At 27.5% G+C, this 16,368-nt stretch overlaps 1 pseudogene; it reads right to left on the minus strand.

The window, feature by feature from the left end:
* LOC113371224 overlaps positions 1–16,368 on the minus strand; it is a 203,352-nt pseudogene that overhangs the window by 42,455 nt on the left and 144,529 nt on the right.

The following is a 16,368-nucleotide window of genomic DNA, read 5'->3' on the forward strand; positions in this document are numbered from 1 at the left end:
TATAACGTGTAATTTTTTCATTTCACTTTTTTTGAAAGTTCTATACTATCACCCCAAGGTCCGGGACACCCTGTATAATGAAATTAAAGAAATAACATTAATTGATGGGAATTTAAGAGAAAATTAGGAATAAATTATTTACGAACAAAATTTAGTAAAATATAATGTATATTAGTAAATAATAAAGTATATTTAAAAACAGTAGCAACGTAGATAGAACTCTCAGAATCGAACATCGAATAATCGATAAGAATTTAAGAGAGAATTGGGAATAATTCATTTATGTGCAAAATTTGGTGAATTATAATGCACATAGATAAATAAATAAAGGATATGTTAAAAAAAGTATCAACGAAGATAGAACCTCTAAAAATTGTAAAAGATAAGATTATGTAAAATGCAATAAATATTGATGAAGGCAAGTGTTTGAATGCGGAAATATAATTTATAGCTAAATGTCATTTAAGAAGTCATTTCCTAAAATTGTGACCAGCAATAAAATCCTCAAAACATCCTGAAATTTAAGTGATGTATGATGTCGCAACAATTGAAAGGACAACAGTTGCTTTTTGTAACCGGAAACGAAACGCTGTCCCTGGCGCCAAAAGTCCATTAATTTTCAAGTGCTGCTTTTGAGTATTTTGTTCGGTCTTTTTCGGCGGTAAAAAATAAGCGTCAACTAGACTTCTTGAGAAATAGGGTAGATCATAGAATTGAGTTATTAAATAATATGAAAATACTAATATATCCAATATTCTTTAACATAAATCTGCTTAAAAATAAGTTTTTGTCAAATGTATCAATTATAGAGCTTTTCAAAGCTTTTCTCAATTATAGAGCACCTTAGCGTCAACTATAGGATACATAGAATTGTTTTATTAAATAATATGAAAATACTAATATTTCCAATACTCTTCAGCATAAATCTGTTTGAAAATTAGTTGTGTCAATTATACCAATTTTAGCTAGAAGCTTTTCTCAATAATAGAGCACCTTAGCGCCGATTAGACTTTTTGATAAATAGACGTATTAAATAATATGCAAATACTTTTACTTCTTCAATTCTCTTTAAAATAAATCTATTCGAAAATTAGTTTTTGTCAATTATCAATGTCAATAGTGTAAATTTTAGCTGATAGTTATTTTCATTTATAGAGCACCTTCTTAAGAAATGCATTAATTCAATAATTGACATATTAAACAATATGAAAATACTAATACTTTTCAATTCTCTTTAACATAAACCTACTTGAAAAATATTTTTTATCAATAGTGTCAATTTTAGCTGGTAGTTTTTCTTAATTATAGAGCACCTTCGCCAACCAAACGTCTTGAGAAATAGAGTAATTCAATTAGTTGATAAATTAAACAATATGAAAATACTAATATTTTTCAATTCTCTTTAGTATAAACCTACTTGAAAATTAGTTCTAGTCAATTGTGTCAATTTTAGCTCTAGCTTTTCTCAATTATAGAGTACCTTATGTTATATTATATTATATATTATATTATATATTATAATATATATATATATATATATATATATATATATATTATAGTTAACGAATATTTCAAATAATTTTCTAAACGTTGGTCAAACATTGATTTTATCAATTAAATAATGATTGACAGGGTGTTCCAAAACTGCCAAGCCGAACTGGGTGCCAGTATGAATCGTAACTATAATGAAAGTAATTTAAAAAAAAAATCATGTAGTTTAAAATTTATGAGCTTTTAAGCGCAACCAAAAGCTTTGCTAAACCTGTGACCATTTCTCGAACATTGTGGTTACTTTTAATTAGTTTTGTTCATTTAAACTTTGGATCCGCAACCGTAAATGACATAGTAGTACCTTTAGACAATTGTGTCATTATTTTTTATTGTGGTTCTAAAAGTATTAATTACGATTGCGGTTCGAAAGTTTAAATGAACAAAGATATTGAAAATTAACCACAATAACCAAAAAATCTTCATAATGATAAAATTTTTCTTCATAGTTTGACTAAAGCTGTAGGTTGTATTTAAAAGCTCATCACTTTCAAACTGCATGGGAAAAAATTTTTTCACGATAGTACTATCACCCGCTTTCAGTTTGACATTGGGTTCTGGGACACCCTGTACATAATATTAGATATAATCAATTATACATAACAGAACTCATTCTGAGTACATTTTGAGTATTGTTTCATTATATAGTCAAAAGATTTCATCTTTCTTCACGACAAAGCTATTAATGTAATTTTTTTTAAATACAATGGTAATTCTTTTAAATGCTCTAATACTCTTAAATTTTAGAAACGATTTTAACATTATCAAAAATCGCAAGTCATGGGAACCTCATACATCAGTCTTAACATTGACATTTTTATGAGTTTTGCAAAGTAGAAAAAATTATTTTTTCCTCAGGTGACAATAAAGGCCTGAAGTGTGGGTACATGACACGTCCGACACCTTGCTTTTTGATTTCTATTTAGATGTGTGAGAATTTACTAAACGACAATAGAAATATACAGGAACTGATTTTGTGAGATATATGAAGAAAAGATAAAAGTTACGGAAAATACACCGTTTGAACACGTGTCTTGCGACGTTCTCACAGGTATTTGAAAACATTATTTGCAGCGAGTGATTTATGAGTGATTATTTTTGGTAAAAATTTACTATTTGTAAAGTTCCAGTCCACCTTGAATACAAATTGATCATCAACTATAATATATTAAATTTACTTGTTTAAGGAATTACTCTGTTATTTTTTTTATTTAAAAATGACATCGGAGAAACAGAAAATACGTCACTTACGATCTTGCGAACATAAATCACTATAATATCTTTAATTAGTCAAGGTTTTACTATGTTAAATTTCTATACTAAATTTTAAAAAAAATACATTGCATTTTAGAATGTCTTAAATTAAATTTATAAGCAAATTTTCGACAGAAAATAAGTACGCCACTTACGAAAATAATTTATTAAAAATTCCTATAGCTTTAACTTAACTAGATTATTTTCATGCATATTATTATGCTTCTGAACATATGTATATAATATATTTTAAAATGAAATTTTTTGACCTAATTTTACAACATTGTTTGAGATAATCGCAAACCATAAGGTGCCCTTTGTATAATAATACATTAAAAGTTAAAATAACATATTAATATGTTATATTATTATTGATTAGTTATATATTGTTATATATATTATGTCCTGTTATTATAAATATGTTCATTAAAAATATAAATAATTTGGTATCTTATTTGTTTAGTTTTAAAAACTTTAATATAAGAACTGTTTTTCATAATCTCTCATACCAGGCACCTCTGTCTTACTGAGATATGAAAATAATATATATATATATATATATATATATATATATAAAACATTAATAAAAAAAATCTATTATATTAACCCTATCGACCCTAGTAATCCTATCGACTTGAAATTTCTAAGGTTTTTCAAAATTTTTATTAGCTGGCGATCAATGAAAAAATCAGGAAGAAAAAATGTGTGGTCCAGCCAGACCACTCCTACCGTTCGAAGGTAAATAAATATCCGACCGACAGAAAGTTAAAAAATTGTCGAAAATTCTTTCTATTCTATAAATTCTATTTTTAATTTTTCGTGATAGAAGAGATGTGGAATTGTAGGTGCTAAATTTTGTGATATTAGAGATCTTCGAATTTTAGGCGTAAATTCATTATAAGTGAAAGACATATATTGAAGAGCATATATTACTTGCTTGTTTTCAATGAATCAATAAAATCAAATATGAGTGATATTTTTTTTTAAATTCTAGCGTGGTCAAATCTTTTCAGAAATTTAGTTTCAGATCTTTATTTTCAACAATTAAAAAAAATATTTTGCAAAAACTAATAAACAAATCTTCTTTTTTTTAATTCAGTCAGTCAGACAGAAGCCTCTGGTATGAAAGATCATATTGTACGAGAGAAATCTTCAATTCTCTACATTAATACATTAACCATTTAATAATATTTACTAGAATTAATTGATCTCAAAAGTATTTATTTTATATTTTTCAATAAATAATTAGAAATAACATTTGCGTTTATATAATTATGTAATAAAAAAAGTTAAGTTCAACTTATAGCACACTAACTATTCAAACGTAGAATAGAGATGCTTTAAAGAAGACGAAAATACCAACCAATATTTTTGTAATTCAAGTATGTTACAAATGAATAAAACTAATAATAATTGATTATATATAATATTATATACAGGGTGTCTCAGACCCAACGTCAAGATGAAACGGGATGATAATACTATCGTGAAAAAATTTTATCCTATGCAATTTAAAAGTTATGAGCTTTTAAATACAACCTAGAGCTTTAGCCAATCTGTGACGATTTTTTGGTTATTGTGATTAATTTTTAATATCTTTGATCATTTAAACTTTCAAACCGCAATCGTAAATAATATTTTCAGAACCACAATAAAAAATAATGATGATAATAAATAAGTTTTCACTATGTCATTAATGGTTAATTAATAAGTAAATCGCATAAATATAAAATAACTAAAAAAGTTGCATTCCACCATAATGAAATAAAAAAATTAAGCACAAAATTCAACTGATTGTGAGCATAACATAAAAACGTGTTGACTAACCTTCAAGGCGCAAAATATGCACGTATCTCCCGCACACGCATGAGCCGACAGAGTTCGGAGACTTCTTCGAAAAACGTCCAAATGCCATAACACCTGCAATTAGGAAATGAAATTGAATTAATATATTATGTTAAAAATAATTTTGAAATAAAATATATTACTTGTCTCTGTGAAAAATTATTGATTGCATAAAATAATCAAGAGCTACATCGAACTTGAACTAATCGTTGTTTGTATGATATAGTAAATGTAACTGCAAAATATTTCCTTGTATGAGTGTGTTTTATAAACAAATCTTTTAAATTACATATTTTATCCATTCTCTGAGAATTGTGTAATCGGAAGTCTTTGAACATTTAAGGCTGATATATTCCACTTTTGTAATTTCAAAAACTTCTATATTCATAAATTGAAAACTGAAGAACACCATTTAGATAACCAAGTACAATTGTTCATAACTAATGTGAAAACGCGTGAGTAAAGATAGTAATAAAAAATATTAAATTTATTAATGAATAAAAATACACTTAATGTTTAATGAAATATATATCATGTTTTATAATCATCCTCCTTTTCCTGGATGAGTCATAATTTTTGCGAAGGCATCCCTCACTCTCATTGAACACCTGTCGCAAATTAATGCCAGGTTCATCGGTTCATCTGTTTTTTATAACGTTTTTCACCTGCTTCTGTTTCAAACATAAAGTAGGGAATTCAGTTTGTTCATTGCTCCAAAATTATTTGAGTCTGAGCCTCCCCTAAAAAATAAATGTATTTGAAGGGCCTCACGTGTTTACATGCCATGTGCTTATGTTTTTCCAAAAATTGTAACTTGGTGTGACATATGCTGTTTGTGTGTGATTGACACCTCGATAAAATGTTGTGTAGGTGATGTTTTTTTGATAATCATCAACGGTTTTAAGGTTTCATCAATTTTGATGACATTAGCCTTAATTGATGCGGTTCTCGAATTGACATAAACATTGAAGAGCACACATGTCACATGGTAAAAATTAGATATGATATAGTACAGACACATAATAGTTATATGTTGTATCTTGCCCTCTTGCACCAATGTTAAAACATCTGAAAATTATTTAGTTTAGAGAAAAAAAATATCAGTAAGACACAATAATAACCAATTAGGTCAATCTTTTTTTTTTGCAATTGATGATCAGAACAACATCGATCAGAGGCAACTTGCAAGTAACTATCTAATATATTATTTTGCAGATTTATATTTTAATTTAAGAATTTAACTTCTTAATTAGTTTTGACTTATAGACAAAAACTTTCATATATGAAAAGTCTATAGACTTTGCTTTATTAAGTTATGAATAACTTTACTAGACTTCTTCCACTTAGCCAACATTTCTCTGATATTACACATATTTTACAGTTCCATGTCAATAGTCTTTGCAAAAATGGTTATTATTCTATTGTGCGGCATAGCCTGATTCCAGTATTGTGTGCGGCCTGGTAGACAATACTGGAAACACTATTTTCCTTACAAATAATTCATTCAAGATGAAAGAACAAGAACAATGAGGTCTGTGTGCTTCGGTTATTGTTTTTTTTATTTAGTCTGACCGCTGTAAAGAAGTGGATACAGTTACAAGATGTATTACTCATAGTCGACTAACACATTTAGTAAAAAAATATACAAACTTGGTAAACTGAGCAGGCGCCATTAGTCTCAAGTGGGTGAATGAAGTCATTTGAAAATTGCCGAAAATTACTAAGAAATTTGTGGAATATTATATATTTTTTCTGTTTTTTTTTTTAATACGAATTCTATTAGCTGACATGAAAAGTTACTTTCAAACTATTTCGACTTTTAATGTGCGACAACGACAACCCAAACAGTTGTCCCGATTTCTATGTGATACATTTTAAGTTACAATTTCTGTAATACTGGTAAATTTTTATTACATTTCACTTGAAAATATATTGTAAACTATATGAAAACCGATGTCACTACTGCTTGACATCAGGCTGCTCGAATGACATTCAGATTCCGTCGCTCTAACTACTGACCTACAAGAAAGCCAATATCTCAATACTGGTAAATTTAGAAATACATTACTAAAGCTTGTTATTGATATTTAATTATTGCTAATTGGCATAAAAAATAAATATGATACGAATCACTTATAACTTGAACTATTATTTTAGCATTCTTTTAATACAAATGGATTGAACACGATAAAATAAATGATAATTTTTTTGGGGCCAGCTCTTCGATAAAATAGAAATTATATAACAGCGTTATGTTATGGCCCAATTTTCGTATAAACCAACAAAAAATATATAAATTTCTTGTTTACTCATTTTATTGATAAAAGATTAAGGGATAAATTCTTCGATAAATAGTCCATAACAATCCGTAACAAGCGTAGTTATGGTAAGGCTATGTTACGCTCATTTCTCCATATAAATTGGTAGTAAAAATTGTGTAAAAGCAATGTATTTGCTGTGCAATCAGGCATTTTACAAATAAAACCTAATTTATTTGTAAATTATATATTAATTATTAAGAATTATTATTAAGAAAAATGCACTTGTGATATTTTTTTTACATTTGTGCGTTTTTCAGGTTAAGTTTTATATGCGAAACGTTTGATTGCACAGCAAATATTCAACTTTTTTTCGGCAGTTTTTCCTACCAATTCATACGAAGACAGAACCGTAACATGGCGTTGCCATAACATTTCTATTTTATCGGAGAATTGGCCCCTATTTCTATTAAAAGAACTCACAATCGGTAATACTATTGTTGCCATAATAGTTATCTAAAATTGTTTCCTTCTTAAAACTCAGATAGATCCATATGTTATATTAGATTTAGGTACAAAATAACATGATAAAGTACCGAATGCCCAACTGTTATTCAAAAATATATAATAATTCGATCCAAATTAGATCCAACCGTTAGATGTATTCAAAACTTATATAATTCAACCCATTCCTATATTACAAACGCGGTTTTGCGGTATAATATACATAGTTTCGTAATTATACAGAACTCGCGTGCCCGCAGAGCAATTGATAAATAAATAAATGAAAATAGAACTAGATCATGGCAGAAATAAAGCAAACCAAATTACCGACTAGTGGCTAGTTTTACAACTGCGCAAGCGACGATTCGATATAATGCGTAATGACAGAGGATAAGTCGAACCGTCGGTGTACCTACCTACAATTAGGCGAGCTTAATTACCTGGATAAATAATTTATATTTAAAAAAAATAATAATAATTTGCAATGCAATTAGCTTAGTTACATTGCGTTCGCAGTACTGACAATTTTGAATACAATTTTATACAGTAGGGTAGAGCGGGGCTTAAAGATCCGCGGTTAAAAAGGTCTACAACCGATATCTCAAAAACAAGTAAAGTTTATTATTATTATTATTTTTTATTTTTACTTTTTGCTAATTTTAACAATCAGATTACAATACAATCTATAAGTTTAAAGTTATGGTATTGAAAATCAAAATCAAGAAGAAAAAAATAGAATAAATGAAATTAAAGAAAAGAAACAGAATAAATAAATAAATAAATAATAATTAATTATTATTAAAATAGTAGTATTAATAATAAAAACAATAATCAATAATAAATAATAATTAAAAATAACTTGTTTAAAAATTTTCCTGTGCACAGAAGAAATTATGTTGTGGACCAGTAAAGTTAAAAAAATTTCAACAACAATATTTAAAAGTAGAGAAAAATAGTTGTAAAGCCATGATCTTAATTTCTGCAAAGATAAAAAGTATGAAAATCCATAGAAAAAGTATTTTTGTTCATTGTTATTTTTTTGGTTGTTGTGAGAGCACTCTGTTTAAATTACGAGACCTCAATATAGGTAATTTTTAACTTTAAATATTTTATAAGATATATTATTATTTTTAAGTTAGAAGCAACTTAATATAAAATATTTATAAAAGCTTAAATGGGTAGCGTAGAAAGGTTCATTTGAGCCTTTAACCTGGTAAAGGTGTAAACATTAAACAATACTAAAGAAATAGTTAATTAAGTTAAAAAATCATTTCACAATTAGTAGTATACATACAATTAGTTAGATAAATATTTATTTCAACTGTGCTTTTTTCGGACAAAATACCAGATCAAGGTTATATACAGTGTTACTGTTAAGTACCCATGATATTGTTAGTGTATATACACTGCAAAAAATTTATCCATTAAATTTATATTTTTCATTAGTTGATTAATGTGTATTGTGTGATTAACAAAACATTGGACCTGTTGTTCCCTGACTGACCCATTTTACCCCGCCTATGGAGTAAACAGGACCAGGTGACAAATATTTGGAAAACAGCAAAAAAACACACATCTCTACAATAATGAATTAGCTGGGAGTTTTACTGAACATAGTCAAATAGTTGTTTGTTTGATATGTATTATTTGTTGTGATATGAATTGGTTTAGTTTTCCCAAGGTACTTGCTCGCAGTCAAATTGGAGCTTTGTGTTCCGCCCTACCCTATAATTAAATATTTGCATGCTTTCTGCTATTTTCTCCAGTAGTAAAAAAAAATAATAATATTTATACAGAAATAATCAAAATTATTATCAATCAGCTCTCCGCCTAATGTATGAAACAGATGCTGGCTATAAAGTACTGCAGTGAGACATAAAAAAACTTTATAACGGTAAACGACGCCAACGTTTAAAGAACTTTTTATTCTTGAAATTTAAATGACATGGCACATGTCAATCTTCTAGTTACTGTAATTTGTCATTCCGATAATTGATCTTGTCTGTTTAAAAGAACCAGATTAAAAAATTCCAAAGAGAATCAGAAAAAATACTTGTAAGTAGAATATATAGATTTACCTAATAGGGTAATAATCAATACAGGATCATTTACTCGAAGTTAATGTTTTCTCGACAAATTTAGCCTTTCAAAAGTTAGTCAATCATTAGCTAAAACTTAATAAAATTTTGCATCTATCAGTTTTGAGTGGAATTCAGTGAAGCAGTTTTCTTGCAGTTACGATAATTTTTTTATCAATTTTTCTCCAGAACTAAAGGATCAAAAGTCGATCGATAGAATGATTGCAAATCATGATCCTTAGTTATCTCGTAATTAACTTTAAATTTTTTCACGATTTTCAAAATTCCAAAGCTCATATAACTAGCACTTTGTTCATGTATGTATATGTACATAAGTATATAAAAGGTTTATGATATATGTCAAAAACTAATGACAAAACAACTGTAATTATCAATTTATGATTCAGCGTAATAAAGAAGACCGTATGAAGAAAAAAAACTTTACGATCATTTAAAACCACATTACGAGTCATTAAAACCATAATAATCTCTCTTTGTGTTTGATATCGCCTCAGAAAATCACAACTGAGATGAAATTAAAAACTATGCACTTATTAAAACTATGAAAATAATGCTCTTGTCAGACAATATTGATGTTTGTGTAGAAGTAAGAAGATAAAATAACTGTTGGGTTAGCAAGACAATGGCAATGTTTAGTATTATGTGTGAGATATGCCACTTTTAAATGGCTTGATAATTGGTAGAAATCAGAAACTAAAACATCATACAGTTGTATAAATGTACATATATGCTGTGTACAAGTTGCTAACATCAATAACCACCTGTAATTTTGATTAGTGATTTTTGATTATATTAATGAATTTCAAAATTAAATTTTAAGGTTGGATGGATTAGTGGTTTGAGAGCTATAAGATTTCAATTAGAAGATCCAGGTTTGATACCCGCCTTGGCAATATGTTTTCAAGTAGATAAATAAAATTAATAATGTAAATAGTCTTCATTCAGCATTGAATGTACCAATAACGACAAGAAAACTGCATTTCAATATTCTCAAAGGTTGCCGAATAAATCGGAAAAGACTGAAATCATATCATGGCCCTTAAGGTTATGCCTATTATCACGAGTTGAAAAATTTAAGATGCTCATATTTATATGGTAGGTTCCTTACGAGGTTAGAAAGCTGCTATAAAAATATTTCAATTGTAGTTCAAATAGTTTTTGAGATATACGCATTTGAAAAGTGCAAAAAGTAGCAAATGGTTTTTAGCTATTATCTCGCGAACGGTGAGAGGTATCACAAAAATTTTTGCACTAAATTAAAGATCCTTTGATTTACAATATTTCATTCAAAAACATCAACGTCCTACAAGAAAAGAGTTATAAGCGTTTAAAAATTTCATATGTGAAGAAAAATCATCAAACAAATTGTAATAATAAATTCATCAAAGGGGCGTCCATTAATCAAGTGAGGTTTTTAGGGGGAGGGAGGGTTTGACAAAAAATCACATAATATCACGTGAGGAAGAGAGGGGTATAATGAGATATCACGTGTATTTTTTTTATAAAATCAAACATTTTCAAAAAAATCAAAAATTGTTACAATTTTTTTTTACGAAAATAAAAAGGCACGTGATGTTTGGTGGGCGATGGAGGTTAATTTTGAATATCACCACGTATCACCAAGGGGGAGGAGGGTCCAAAAATCCTTAAAAAGTCGCTCACGTGATTAATGGACGCCCCCAAATAGAGTTTGGCCAGTTGTTAAGTTGCCTTCTAAAGAAGCAAAGTTTAGTAACAACCCTTAAGTTCTGATAGCCATTCAAATGAAAATCCGTACCATTTATTATTTAACTAATAATAGTGATTATTATCGATTATCAATTTTTATTCAAATAAATAGATTGCTCGCCCAGATGAGAAATATTTTACTACAATTAAATTATATTTAAAATTTTTGAACAATAAAGGGTATGATTCTATTATATTCAAAGTACAAATATGTACCAAGAAAATTAAAATGTTTGTTAAAATTTAATCCTACAATACTGATACAGTCTTATTAAATTACTTTTAAATAAACACTTTTTCTTTATTTACCCATTCACCTGTAAAACCGACGTTTATCTCGACCTGTTCTGAATCTAACAAGAATTTCACGAAAAGATAAGAAATATATATTTGCTTTAAGGGATTGTCACTTAAGTATCGAATATTTACTTAAGTATTTATATTCCAACAGGTACATAATAGGTGTGCCAGTTCAACAAAATGCATTTCTTAGGATTTTTGCTACTAAAATTCAATATCTTAATTTTTCATTAATGTTGTTAAAATAATTCCTAAGAAGTTTTTTAGAATTATTCATATTAGAAATCCTGGCTTTATTAAAATGAAAGACGTAGATTAGTTTATATATATACAAATGAAATTTTTTAAAAATATATACGGGCATATATGATGTATGTAAAATTTTGAAAACTTATCCATTATATATGTATGTATATTTATTAAAGGTATATTAACACAAGCGCCCAAGAATATTCTGTTACCTTTGGGTTAGGTGCGCGAGACAAGGCCAGAAAATTCTTCATTGGAATAGATAAAGACAGAGAAATCTTGTCAGTATCTTGCGGGCTTTTAGAAAGTTCCTATATTACTAATATAAACCACAACAAATTTTAAGTACAGTCAAAATGAAAGTTATCTAACTAGAAAAATATGGTAATATGGTAAGTTTAGTCTGCGAAATACAACTTACTTGTAGAAGAATATTTATTAAAATAGAGATATGTTTGTAGTTTAACGCCTTTGGTAATTCTTTAATACCAAATATGTTTTTGAAGAAGAACATTTACTAACTTAAATTTTTGGTTCCAAAAATGAGTTCCATAAAATATTGAAATTACTAAAGTTATAGAGAATTATAGAGAATACCACCTTTTTTAGCAAAAACTCGTTCAGTAATTTTTTAAATATAATACTTTTTTTATCCTATCTTTTTTAGATTTTTTAGAGAATTTTTTTGAAGAGAAAGTATGTATGTGTGTTTGTGTATGTATGTATGTGAGCCGTTTTTTGACTTTTTCGTCGAAGTTTTCTCAAAAATGGCTGGACCGATTACAAAAATTTAAAAGCCATTCGATGTAATTTGGCAAGGACCATCATTTGTCTATTCAAAATTTGAATTTGAATTTTACTAATTCAAAAACGTTCGAAAAATATTGTTGGAAAATGATACTGATTACTTTTTGGTAAAGATCCGAATTGGTAATTTTTTTTTCGACGGTTTTCATGATTTTTCTTTAGACGATAATATATTACGACCCTACGACAATTGTAGTCGTTTAAATTTAAAATTTCATCCAAGTTTGAAGTCAAAATTTGTGTCAATAGTTGCTAATATGATGTGATAAGTCAAAATTTGAATTTTACAAATTTAAAAGCCATTAGAATAAATTCGATAAAGAGGAGCAGCGATTAAGTTTGCGAGAAAATCGGAAAGAGGAGCCATTGGAAATAAGAAATGCTCTGTATTTATCAATAAATAAGTTAGCAGCCTACAAAACTTCTCTTTTTATGAAAAATGTTACTATTAATTTAAATCATTAAATAATATTATAAGGACTACGTACATGATATATGTAATCGTACTGTTGAGCATTTTTTCTAAATATCTAAATCAAAATTTCGGATGATTAAGTCAATTATTACACATTTTAGGAAGTGCATGCAACATGCCTTAAGACAAAATTACACTTTTAACTGGTTGTTGTGGCGGACGTAGCTCAGAGGTAGCATGTCCGACTCACATGCCGGAGATCGATGGTTCGACTCCTGGCGCTTTCAAATAATTGTTAATTTGTAGAATACAAGAAAAAAATTGAAGTAAATAGGAAAAGAAGAAGTTTAGAATATGAGAAGAACATATTGAGAAAAACAAGAAGAAGAATGAAAATTGGATGAAAGATTAGGATTTAAGAAGAGATAGTATATATATGATGAATGTATAAGAAATATATATGTAAGAATTGTATAGAATATGATGAAGAATAAAATGAATTATGTATGTGGCTAAAAATGCTGTAAAGCGGAGGCCAATAAAATTAAAAAAAAAAAAAAAAAAAAAAAAAACTGGTTGTAAATGAACTGGTAAACAATAAAATGGAAAATTACTAAAATGAATTTATTGCAAATGCATTAAATAAAAGCCCGAAATCTTGAGTAAATATTTCCAGTTTATTTTCCATAAACATATATGTAAATTTTTATGTTTAGATTTCAAATCGGAACTTAATCGGAAATAAAAATGGGGACAGAGCGGAAACAAAATTATAACATCATTGACGGTTCGTTGAACATCTGCATATATTGAATTATAATAATAAAATATTCCCATAATATATATATATATATATATATATATATATATATATATATATATATATAAACAATTGTACTCGAACTATGTCCATTGCGTGCAATATGCAAGCAAAACGATTAACAGGAGCGGCGATTGATATCATTTATCATGATAAATTTAAAATATATGCATTCATAAATTTATTATTAATGCATCTGATTTTATTGATATCTAAATGAAAATAATACTAATGTATTCATTTTGTAGGGTAGTAAAGAAACGTATTTAGTGTGCTCATAGTTTTCATAAGCTTTATAATTATCATTAGTTATAATGATGAACTGCGGTTATATATAGTAACTAGTAATTAATTTTCAATGATTATGCAAGCTTAATACATACTTTATAATTTAGCCATGACCCGAGAAACTAATCGTTTCGTACCACAAACATCATCTGTGATGAGCTTCAGACAAAACTAATAATATATTTATATTATCATTTATCTGAAATTGTGATAACACTTAAATTTTCTTCTAATTGGAACTGGTCAATTGAATATAAAACTATTATCATACGATCTTGTATACATATTGAAAATTTTAATTAGGTGGCATCAGTAAAAATATAAATCTTAGCCCAAAACAAGCAACTTTATCAAGTTTTATTTAAAATTAAAAATTAGTAAGTATATTCTCATGATTATTATGCAGAACAATATGAACATTGACCATATTTCCCTTAAAATCTTGGAAGTTTTTTCTAACATTATGATTTGTGTGATTAATGGGAAACAATGCTAAAATCACGGTGAAACGTACAGACAATAATTACTTGATTCTGATTAAAAAGACTGGTAATTTATACATGATTATGGAGAAAAACTGCGAACTATCATAAACGTATATAAATATTATATTAAAATATGTTAATTTTCAATATCTCTGACAATGGTCAGAAACTATAAAGAATAATCTGTATTTTTAAAGTCATTCTATTTCCCTATAGTTTTACTTGATGTCCATTTCAGGACAGGTGTAAACATTACTTGATATAATTAAAAAAGATAAATATGTAATCGAACTAAAATGAAATCCATTTATAAATAAACTTGATCGAATTGATCTCAAAAATAACAAACAATAACAAAAATAATGATAGAAAGTAAGGTGATCTTATTTTTTTTTTGTAAGTCAAAACCGGGACGGCAATTTTTAGTTATGCTAATTCGTGACAAAAGGCGGGGTCTTTAAAATAACAAATATTATTTTGTGATACAATGAAAACAAAGTTTTTTTATATAAATCATATTTTATTAATCAAAATTGCGGACTTTTGTTTCCTTATTATTTTTTTGCTTTTGAGTCTTGTTTCAAATTCTATTAAATTTTCTTCATAATATGTTTGAAAAAAATAGTACTTGTCCGTTTGTTTTCATAATTTTTGTGAATTTTAACTTTTTCCGTATTTTTAGAAAATACGAAAAAAACTCGGGACAAAAGGTCCTAATCCGGGACAAATATCGCTTTTAGAAAAAACCCTGGACACAAGGTGGAAATCCGAGACTGTCCCAGCTAAACCTTATAGAAAGTAATATAATAAATATATTAACCTCAAACCATTCAATAATAAAAACTTCAAGTATGGTTTGTTAAGAAAGCAAACTCTCGGACAAAATATCTAATACGCCCGATCGCATAGCAAATGCATAAAATATCGTCAGTTTTTACTACAAATTAATTTGAAGAAAGGAGCATAGAGAACATGCTCGTTGCCATAACAACGCTATAATAATAATAATAATATCATATTAATATATAATATTATTTAGAGCATTAATTATTTAAACAATATTCAATTAATACATGTATAAAAAGTATTATAAAATATTAAGAACAAATCTAATCACCATTAAAAGTTCGATGTCTTCGCTTTCAATTATTATTTAACATGAGTAAATCGCATATGGATTTTATCAAGAAATACAAAAGCGTTGCACGTAATCCATACATAGTAATGTGTTTGATTACATGTATTACATTTTCACAGCACAGCGTAATGCACGTGTGCAGATTACGCGAACAAATTTTACGCTTTTTTTAACTACTGGTATGTGTCTTCGACGGCATAATATTACAATAATGTACAAAACAAATGCAGTTTAACAAATATAGGTATACACGTGTAAATAAATACAAACAAACAAATACAAATGTATAAATATATCTGAAATATACAATCTATTTTACATTAACAAATTAAAAATGCAAAAGGTAAAATGTAATTAACACTTGTTGAGTAAGAGTTTTATACATTGGGAGTTTATGAAGCAACTTATGGACCTAACTAGCTGTAAGTGGAATTCTGTCTTAAGGCAATTAAGGCATCGTGCCTTAAGGCAAATTGCTGGAACTTCCCGTACCAAAAATTATTATTTTTTTAAAAACGATTGACATTTAAAAAAAAAATTACTTCGAAAAAATAAGATTTTTGATACTTTTTTTTTGAAAAAATAATGTTTTTTTATTTTGGCATATCTTGGAAGATCTGAACGTTTTTT

The sequence above is a fragment of the Ctenocephalides felis genome, unplaced genomic scaffold (genome assembly GCF_003426905.1).
Source record: "Ctenocephalides felis isolate EL2017-DRISC unplaced genomic scaffold, ASM342690v1 CF-g0.4_SCAFFOLD_01492, whole genome shotgun sequence".
NCBI classification, from domain to species: Eukaryota; Metazoa; Arthropoda; class Insecta; order Siphonaptera; family Pulicidae; genus Ctenocephalides; species Ctenocephalides felis.